Here is a 9,746-nt window from a genome sequence, read left to right on the forward strand (position 1 = left end):
TATGTGAGTATTGTAAACAGAGATTGATAGTTTGGTAATTTACAGTTACTGAATCATAGCTATGTAAATGTTAAGCTGTTGTGTACTATAACTAAGACATGTAACGAAGTTACGCGTAACATATTTGAAAAAAAATGGCACATAGTTCCAATATAGAAAGGGAATTGGCTAATTTCACATGTTATAAGAGATGCTATGCAATCAAAATAGTATCTATCTTTTAATGTAAAGTGATCATTCAAAACTTCTTTTGAAATTACGTGGGAATATTTATGTATTTCAAATTCTTCTAAATGATTCGTTTTATAGCCCTTGTAAACTTGTCGGCTCAACAAAGATGGTGAGAATTTATAGGTCAACTTTCGAACAACATCGAGAAACACACTCTTCCCCCTCCATCTTTGCTTAACATGGATATTTTGCAAATATATTATATATAACTTCTCTACTGTTGTACTTTTGATATTCTGCTTGTTGTGTACACATATGAGATTCAGTTGCTGTAAATTATCAGTCTACCAATTTTGGTTTACAATAATCACATACATTTTTGGAAATATCATGGCATTATGACGAAGATACTGACATCTTATAAACCAACACTGAGTAAGCTACTTAACATTATTCTTATAATTTACAAAATTTGTAATATCCGTAGATCTGTAGGCTTATGAAGATAACATATTAATTTGTCGAAACTGGTAAAGCAAAATAACAGAATATTTGCAACTGATGGGTTGACTTCTATTCTGAAATATATACTACAGTTGCTGAAAATTACAGCTACGAATAAAAAAAAAATTACTGGACGGAACTAAGGAAATGATCTACATGTATCATCGGCGACAGCATGATGATGGTTATTAGCAGTAAGAACTACGAAACAGTGTTCAACAGAATTCTAAAGTCTATGGTGATAAAATGCTTTTTCTTTGACTAATTACGGTATGTACTATTCCAGATTATCTTAGGTAACTGTGACTTTTCACTAGTGGTTACATTACTCAGAAAGCTATGTGATTTTTAGGTGTTATTCGCCAATATGAAATTCAAAATTGTAATTTTTTTCTATTACTAAAGTACACAAAAATTTAGAGAAAAATAATCACATTGTTCTTGAGTACGTAAAGGGATTTTCTGAATATTTCCATTTAAACTTCAGTCACATACAGAGTGTGACGAATAATTTTTCTGTAAGCTCAGTAAAGGGTTGTGTAGCAGTAGACCAATAAGTTTATTTTACGACAAAGAAATGTTACTGGGCTCGTTTCACAAAATTAATCAGTGCCTGACTGAGTAATAAGCATATTAATGTAGTATAATCTTTCGTTGTGTAAGTACAAGAAGCACCAGTCTACATTAGAGAGCAAGCATGTCGACGAAGACCAATTTTCTATAATGTCTTACACTTCTTGGGACTGAAAGTTTTCTATCAGTTTCGGTCAACAACAGCTTAACGTGGTGAACTGAAATAGTATCACAATGAAGCTAAATATTATCGCAGTTTACTGTGAACAATTATCGGTAAGGACATTTCGTGTTTTTCACTAGGAAGTACTTACGTGATACAACCGTTTTTTTTTTTTAATCTGAGGCAAAATTAAAAACAAGATCGATAAATAATTCTAAGAATTACATATTTATTCGCCAGAGACTTTTAGTGCAAAGGAAAAAAGGCATCGTCTGCGAGGGACAGGGTTGTGATAATATTTTGACGTTGATTGTGGTAATCAGCTTTATGAAGTCATATAAATTAATAACCATGTTCATTAACAGTTCATTCATTTTTAAATATGCCACATCCACAGTTATAAATCGTGGTAAATTATTTCCTGCTTGTATCTTCATATGCCACTCACAGATTAATTTCATGTTGAAGAATGGAAAGCGTAAACAATAGTCGCAAGTAAATTTTTAACTAATAAACTCCACTGTGAAGCCTTGTCACTTGCCTAAATGTATTTCGCGCGCACTGGAACTGTTTAAATGCTAATTTCTGCACTTTCCTTGGCCTTAATCATAAAGTGAAAGTAGAAATTGAAATTAAGGCCATCGTTCCCGTTTCTGCAAAACCAGTAGTGACCTATACCGACAATTCTCGCACTGTAATACTGTGTGAAACCATAATTTAATCTCAAGTAGTTTAAAATATGAGAATAACCTCAACCTAGGCGCCAGGGACTTCCGTTTTACTCATCATACAGTTATGTGATTGTGTCACAGATCTCACACAGCTTACTTCTAGTTTACATCAGCGCTAATACGTATGAGGATATTTTTTCGGTTGTGTTATTTGCATGACGTAGATATACTTCCGTAAATATACATGACGCAAATATTGCAGAAGTTAGTTAATTAACTTTTGGTAGCTTCCTCAGCTAGTATGAAGTGATTTCACAGTATTAATATTATTTTCAACACAAAACTGCAAAAAATGCTCTTTACTTCCTACTGTAACTAATTAGAACGAAACTGAGTGTGTCCTATCAACTTTTCTGCAGTTACATCATGTACAGTGGAATTTTCATTTTTCTTTCATCATTTTGCGTTAAGCTTATGATATGATGAAACCCAGAAAACATATTTTATTTTTATTTTTAAGAGACTTAATTTAAGCAACTGCAGAAAGTGATATGATGTTTTAGCCAGGCTTCACACGAATAAACAAATATGCTTAAGGCATCGTCAGAAACGAAGATATAGGCATTGGATTTCAGACTTTTGGGTGAAGCAAATAGTATAAAAATATTTAGCTTAGAGCAAATTCATTCAAGAAATTAGATATCCAATAATCGATTCAAATAATGTATTTATTTATAACTCGCAATAAATTTTGCTGCGTAAGAAAGGATTAGAAATCTCTGTGGTTTATCTTAGGTGACAGATATTTCAGGAAAAATGAAACTATAGAACGCATTTGTAAAATTGCTTAATTTACTTGAACGTAGTTCAGTATCTTTCAGGTTCTTTTTCATAGTAAAACGACCTTCGGTTTCCTGTTTGATTAAAATTTATTTAAATGTGTTGTGAAAACACATATGAGAAGGCGATTTTAGAACTCACGTTGCTTCCTGTTCGAATATCCGTGTATTTCTTTTATTCATGTCTTGAGACTGTTGTCATGTTACCCTCCACGACTTGCTCTTCCGTGCCAACACTTTCATCTCAGAGCGGCGCTTACCACTGCGCCTTCGATTATTTGTTGCGTTAGGTTCCAATCTCTGTTGCCCCTACTGTCTACGCCCTCTACGACACTCTCATTTCCTATGTTTTTAATCGACTAAATTTTCAGCGTATTTGTGCAAGAACATGTTTCAATTGCTTCCATTCTCTACTTTTATTTCCTTTATGTGTAGTACACTTCGGAATTTTACGTATGTCCTGCCTGATTACTTTCGTCTGCTTAACCTGCGCGGTGTACGTTTTACTTTTTTTTCCTGGTAGCCTACTCAGGGTTGCCGCACTACTGGCGCGAGAGTTGGGCGTTGTCATTTCGTGGAACGATAGTTCGGGGTCTTTTTTAGAGCAAGGAGAGCGAATGCCGCTGGAATTAGTCAGCGGTCAGCGTTCAGTCTATACGCTCGTCATATCGACCATGAGCGTAAAGAAAACACCCAGTATTAGCTAAAAATCAGCGTTTTGATAGACATTTAGCTTTTCGCTGACGGGAATGGTATTAATAAATGTGAAGCATCGTGAGTTAACCGTGGAGAGACATGGTTATTCGAATTATTTCAGATTTCGTTGAGTAACGGTAATGAAGCTGATTGTTGAATTTAGCCTGGACTCTTACAATCGATTAATGGTCCCGTTCAGTGTATTCAGGAAAGTTGTTGTTTCCACTATACGAACAATATTCCGACCAACAAGGTCGGATTCCTCACGTGTTTCGTGCTGTGCTGGGTAGTCGCTGCCTGGATTCCAGCCAGGCTGTGTGAACTATTGTTGACACCCCGCCACTGTTTATAGCTGGTTGTAAGTACGACTTCAGACGCCCACTACGTCCATTTATATTGGTTTGTTTTTCAGAGTTGTGAAACACACATTCTCTCGGCGTTTGTCAGCTCTGCTGCTGTGGTGTCCGGCTAGATCTGAATAACTGCGTGCCGGACTCCTTTGTCCCGGTTTATTAGGTTAGCTCGGGTGATTCTGCGGAAGCTCACCGCTAATCGATCACGTCGAGAAGGCCTAAATACCACACCACTTATAAACGATCCCTGCGACCACTAACAAATCAATTAGAGAGGGCCGAACTTCTTATTGCTTAATCCTAAAGATCGGCTAAATTCATATCCCTAGTAACAGGCTAATTTGTGTGGCAGACAAAATTGTGATTTACAGATTGAGCGAGTATGTTAGAAGAAGTAAAATTGTGTTTCGAGAATAACCTCAAAATAGTGAAATTCAAAACTGGCAGTAGTGTAATACAGTAGTTTGGTCTGGGAGTTTCTCCATGATTTTATTTTTATAGCATAGCAATCACTGTAAATGAAAATACAAATAATGTCGGTGAACCTCCTTCCCAGTAGACAGTCTGGAGCTTAAATTTGATATTTCTGGTATAATTTCTGGGAGGGAACTTAACGTCAGTGGTAACCAGATCCCACCAGATATCATACGGTAATAAGTAGGCAACACAACTCTCTCTGTCTACTGTATTCTTTGTTGCTGCTAGCTCAGAAACTCCATCAATTGGTAAACAAATACAGGTCGCAGGTCAGAAGCGCTGTCATCTGCGACACGCGGGAACCAATACCCCCATAGGCAGGCTATCTTCAACACATGCCGCTTTGATATGAGGGTTGTCCGGAAAGTAAGTTCCGATCGCTCGCGAAATGGACACCACAGTGAAAACCAGGTGGAGAGTTGCACAGATGTGTTGGGCAGTGTCTCTAGTATGACCGTCGAACGCATCAAGACGCTCTTATCAGTTGTGACCGCTCTATGAGCGAGTAAAGGTGCCTAGAACAACGATGTCTACCTTGGCGGTAGGAGGGCCCGCTGAGAGGCTTCGCCTTAATGAATGCAGCCCACGTAACACAACTGCCACGCACTTCCTTCTCCATGGCAATTCTCAGCCGCACTCTGCAGTGGCAGTGAAGGCGCTCCTGCAACCTTTTGGATGGGAAGAGTTGGATCACCCACAACACAGCCCTCATTGGCTCGTCCTGAGTTCATCTCTGATCACATGAAACGCTGGATACGAAGACAACACTCGGGTGCAGGCTACGCGCTACAGACCAGCGTAGAGAATTACGGGAAAGTAAACGCGGCTGGCTTCTCTGACGATGGTGCTGGAAATTTGGTATAACGCTCCGACAAATGTCTAAGTCGGAGCGGCGACTATGTACAGAACTATCTGGAAAGTGTGGCTAACTCTTGCAAATAAAATGTTTCTTATTTTCACTGTGGTTTCCATTTAGCGACCGATCGGAACTTACTTTTTGGACAAACCTCGTATTTGCTCGAACAATGTTGCAGCCATCAGAATGGTTTGATGCCGCCAGCCACGAATTCCTCTCTTGTGCCTACCTCTTCACCTTAGACTACCACCCTACCTCCTTCACAGTCGAATTTACTCCAGTCTCTGTCTTTCCCTGCATTGTTTACCCTCCATGGCTCACTCACTCAAGTACCACGGAAGTTACTCCCTGATGTTTTAACACATGGTCTGTCGCCATGTCCCTTCTTCTTGACAGTGTTCTCAATATGATCTTTTCTTTGCCAATTCTGAGGAGTACCTGATATTCAAAAATCTTCTGTAACACCGCATCTCAAACGCTTCATCTTCTTATCCGATCTGCCGACAGTCCATGAGGCGCTGCTCTGCTCCAGTTTATTCCTGAGACTAAAGGCCAATTTCTAATACTAGTAGACTTCTTTTGGTCAGGAATACCCTCTTTGCCTGATATAGCCTAATTTTCACATCCTTTTCGCACCGTCCGTCGCCTATTATTTTGATTCCAAGGTAGCGGAATGCGTAAACTTCTAGTTTATGGTCACCGCTAATATCGCTAGTCTCATTTCTGATAGTTTTCTTTACTGTCGTGTCACTTCAGTTTACTTTAAAACCAAGTTTTGTACTCATTGGGCCGTTCTATTTAACAGTGTACGTAATAATTCTTCAATTTCACTGAGGGTAGCAACGTCATCAGCGAATCTTATTATTGACGTCATCCAGAATTTTATTCGTACTCTTGAGCCTTTCTTTCGTTTCGTCATTGCTTCTTCGAAAGTATAGATTGAACAGTACGGTGAAAGACTGCATGTCTGCCACATACCCGTTTAAATTCGACTATTTCTTTCTTGGTCTTCCATTCGTATTGTTTCATTTTGATTGTACATCAACCGTCCTGTAGCTTACTCCTACTTTTCTCAGAATTTCGAATATCTTGAACTATTTCATATTGTCGAACGCGTTTTTAGGATGACGCCTTGCTTGAACGTGTCTTGATTTTTGATAAGCCTTGATTCCATTACCAAGCGCAACGTCAGAACTGCCTCTCTGGAGCCAATACCGTTCCTAAAACCGAACTGAACATCTTCTAACAGACGGCTCAAACCTTACAAAGTAGTGGTAGTGCATCCACTGGACAATTTTGGTACGTCTACTGAACTGGATATTGCAGTCTATGCAAGAGAGAGATGTTCGTCATGAAATGTCTTTTCTGATGAGGCATGGCGTCATTTATTGGTATACATAAGAAGAATGTTCGACATCAGACTTCTGAAAATCATCATCACAATTTGAAAGCAGCTGTGTAGTCTGCAATTAGTGCCACAAAAATTATTGGAAACGTCTTTCTCCACTAATTCATAACCTCGGATAAGTGTGTGAACAACGTACTGCAACCCTCTTTCAGGGATCTAACAACTAACGAACATATACTGCTGGAGAATACACTGCTATAGCGTCCGTGACTAAGGTCGAATGGACATAAAATGGATAACCATAGGAGAGGCGAGGCTAGCGAGACTGGAATTCACTAGAAGAATCTGAAGACAGTTAATTCATCAATGGCAGAGACACCATACAAAGCGTTCTCCTATCAATTAAGCATTGCATGGGAATCTTTCTACTTTACCAGGTAATTCCAACTGGCCAGATAAAGACGATACAGAGAAGAGGTGCTTGGTTCATCACCGGTTCGTTGAGTAAGCGAGAGAGCACCTTCTACATCCTCGTCGAACCTCAGTGGTAGAATTTACAACAGTAGCCTGCTCGAAATAAGGAAAAAATTAAGTTAATGTAGACGAATAGGAAAAGTCATCCTGTAATTCTGAAGTACAGCATTACTGCTGTGGTACTTGATACAGTCTCGTCGATTTAATACCTAGGCGTAACGTTTTAAAGCGAGAAGAAATGGAAAGAGTACACTGCAGGGAAAGCGGCTGGTCGATTTCAGGTTACTGAGAGAATTCTAGGAATGCAACTCGTCTAGAAAGGACACAGCTCAGAGAAAATTTGTGCGAGTCATTATTGAATACTAATCGAGTGCTCTGGATCCCTAGGAGATCGAATTAAAGGAAGACATCGAACCAATTCAGAGGCGCGCTGCTAAATTTGTTACCGGTGGATTTGATCATTACGGGAGTGTTACAGAAATGACACGTGAACATAAATGAGGGTTTCAGAAGTGGGAAGACAATCTTTCTGAGAAACATTATTGAGAAAGTTTATAGAATTGGCGTCTGCGACTGCAGAATGATCCCACTGTCATCAACATATATCTCGCGTTAAGTACTTCGAAGAGATTAGAGGAATCAGCGCTCGTATGGAAGCATGTAGTGTGTCTTTTTCCCTTGTTCTCCTAGCGAGTGGAACGAGAAAGGAAATGACTAGCATTAGTAGAAGGTAACCTTCGTCATGCACCGGTGTATACACCAGAGTTGGAATTTAAATAGTGGCAACTATTTATTCACAAGCGATACAAAAGAGTTACATGTTTGCACCTGTTACTGTCCTTCAATGTAGTCTCCAGCGTTGTGTAGAATCCGTTGCCAGCGATGTGGAAGGCGTAGTATACCGTTAGCAGAGCCTGCTCTGTTGATGGTGTGAATGAAGTGGTCTACTGCCTGTCGAATCTCTGGAACAGTTCTGAAGCTAATGCCACGAAGCCAAAACTGAAACGCCAATCCAAGAAATGGCGTCATTATGGGTCGCCGCGAAAGTCGAAAGTGCGTCACAGCCACAGTATGCTGAAAGTTATGGCGAAAATCACCTGTGACCAGCTTTGCGAAAGAAGCGGCGGCACTTTCTGCGCAACCCACCTATCATTTTGCTGTGCTGTGCTGCCCTGTTCGGTCGATGGGACTGGGAAGTACTGTACCATCCACCATACTCCCCAAACTAAAGTCCTTGTGACTTTGATTTGATTACGAAGAAGAAGGAACCACTTCGTGGCATTCGCTTCAGAACTGTTCCACAGATTCGATAGGCAGTAGACCGCTCAATTCGCACCATCAACAGAACAGGCTCTGGTAACGGTATACTACGCCTTCCACATCGCTGGCAACAGGTTCTACACAACGCTGGTGACTACTTTGAAGGACAGTGACAGGTGCAAACATGTAACTGTTTTGTATCGATTGTGAATAAATAGTTGCCACTATTTAAGTTCAAAAATGGTTCAAATGGCTCTGAGCACTATGGGATTTAACATCTGAGGTCATCAGTACCCTAGAACTTAGAACTGCGTAAACCTAACTAACCTAAGGACATTACACGTATCCATGCCCGAGGCAGGATTCGAACCTGCGACCGTAGCAGTCGCGCGGTTCCGGACTGAAGCGCCTAGAACTGCTCGGCCACCGCGGCCGGCTATTATTTAAGTTCCAACCCTCGTATGTAGATGTAGATATAGTTCAAGATGAGAGTAGATGTACGTCACTGCAAATGTTTCTATTAAAATTGTGATAGCGAACGTTCCAAAAAGCATCTGAAAATATATTGTTTGCTTCTGTATTAATCTCGCAAAAGGACAACGACGGTAAAGTTAGAGAAATTAGAGCTCACACATAGACTAACAGAAGGTATTTGTTAACACGTGCCGTTAGCGAATGGAATAAGCAAATGGCAAGGGACATAGGTACGAAAAGTACAAGGTAAGATGACTTGCTGAATGTAGGCGTATATTTGAACCGAGTAATTCTGAACAGCACGTAGAAGCCGTATGCAACAATGTGGAACGGTGGTTTCGATAAAGAAGAATGGGATTAAGTTTTAAGGACGGCCATTATGATTTGATCTGTATGACTTGCTTAAAGCATTACCTGCGATTACGAGGACGTTTTCTTCAAACTGGCAACAGGCAGCTGCCGCTTTGCTGCTCTCAATCGGTGCCATAATGTGTCATTGGACCAGCTCCAATGATCGCGTTTGAAAGGAAGGTCAAATGATAGTCTAGTGTTGTTGATCTCTCAACATTTTATACAGCCTTATCATAAAGATTGTACTCGAGGCCGACGGAGCAAGACCGTATTCTGCATATGTCCTCCTCTCGTCAATGACAAACTTGACAGCGGTCTGCAGGCTTTCTCTGCTCCTGTTTGTATGTGATAAAATACCTGCATACAAATACTAAGCGGAGCCTGTAGTTGGGCGTGGCCCGAAGGACAACCCGCTTGTGGACAAATAAAGGGCTTGATATCAGCGCGCAATCTACCAGGAACATTGCGTCATATAGGACTGTGATGAACAATAAGGGTGGGCACACCAAATGCAGTGTGCACTCTGAGAATTGCTG

The sequence above is a fragment of the Schistocerca nitens genome, chromosome 4 (genome assembly GCF_023898315.1).
Source record: "Schistocerca nitens isolate TAMUIC-IGC-003100 chromosome 4, iqSchNite1.1, whole genome shotgun sequence".
Taxonomy (NCBI): domain Eukaryota; kingdom Metazoa; phylum Arthropoda; class Insecta; order Orthoptera; family Acrididae; genus Schistocerca; species Schistocerca nitens.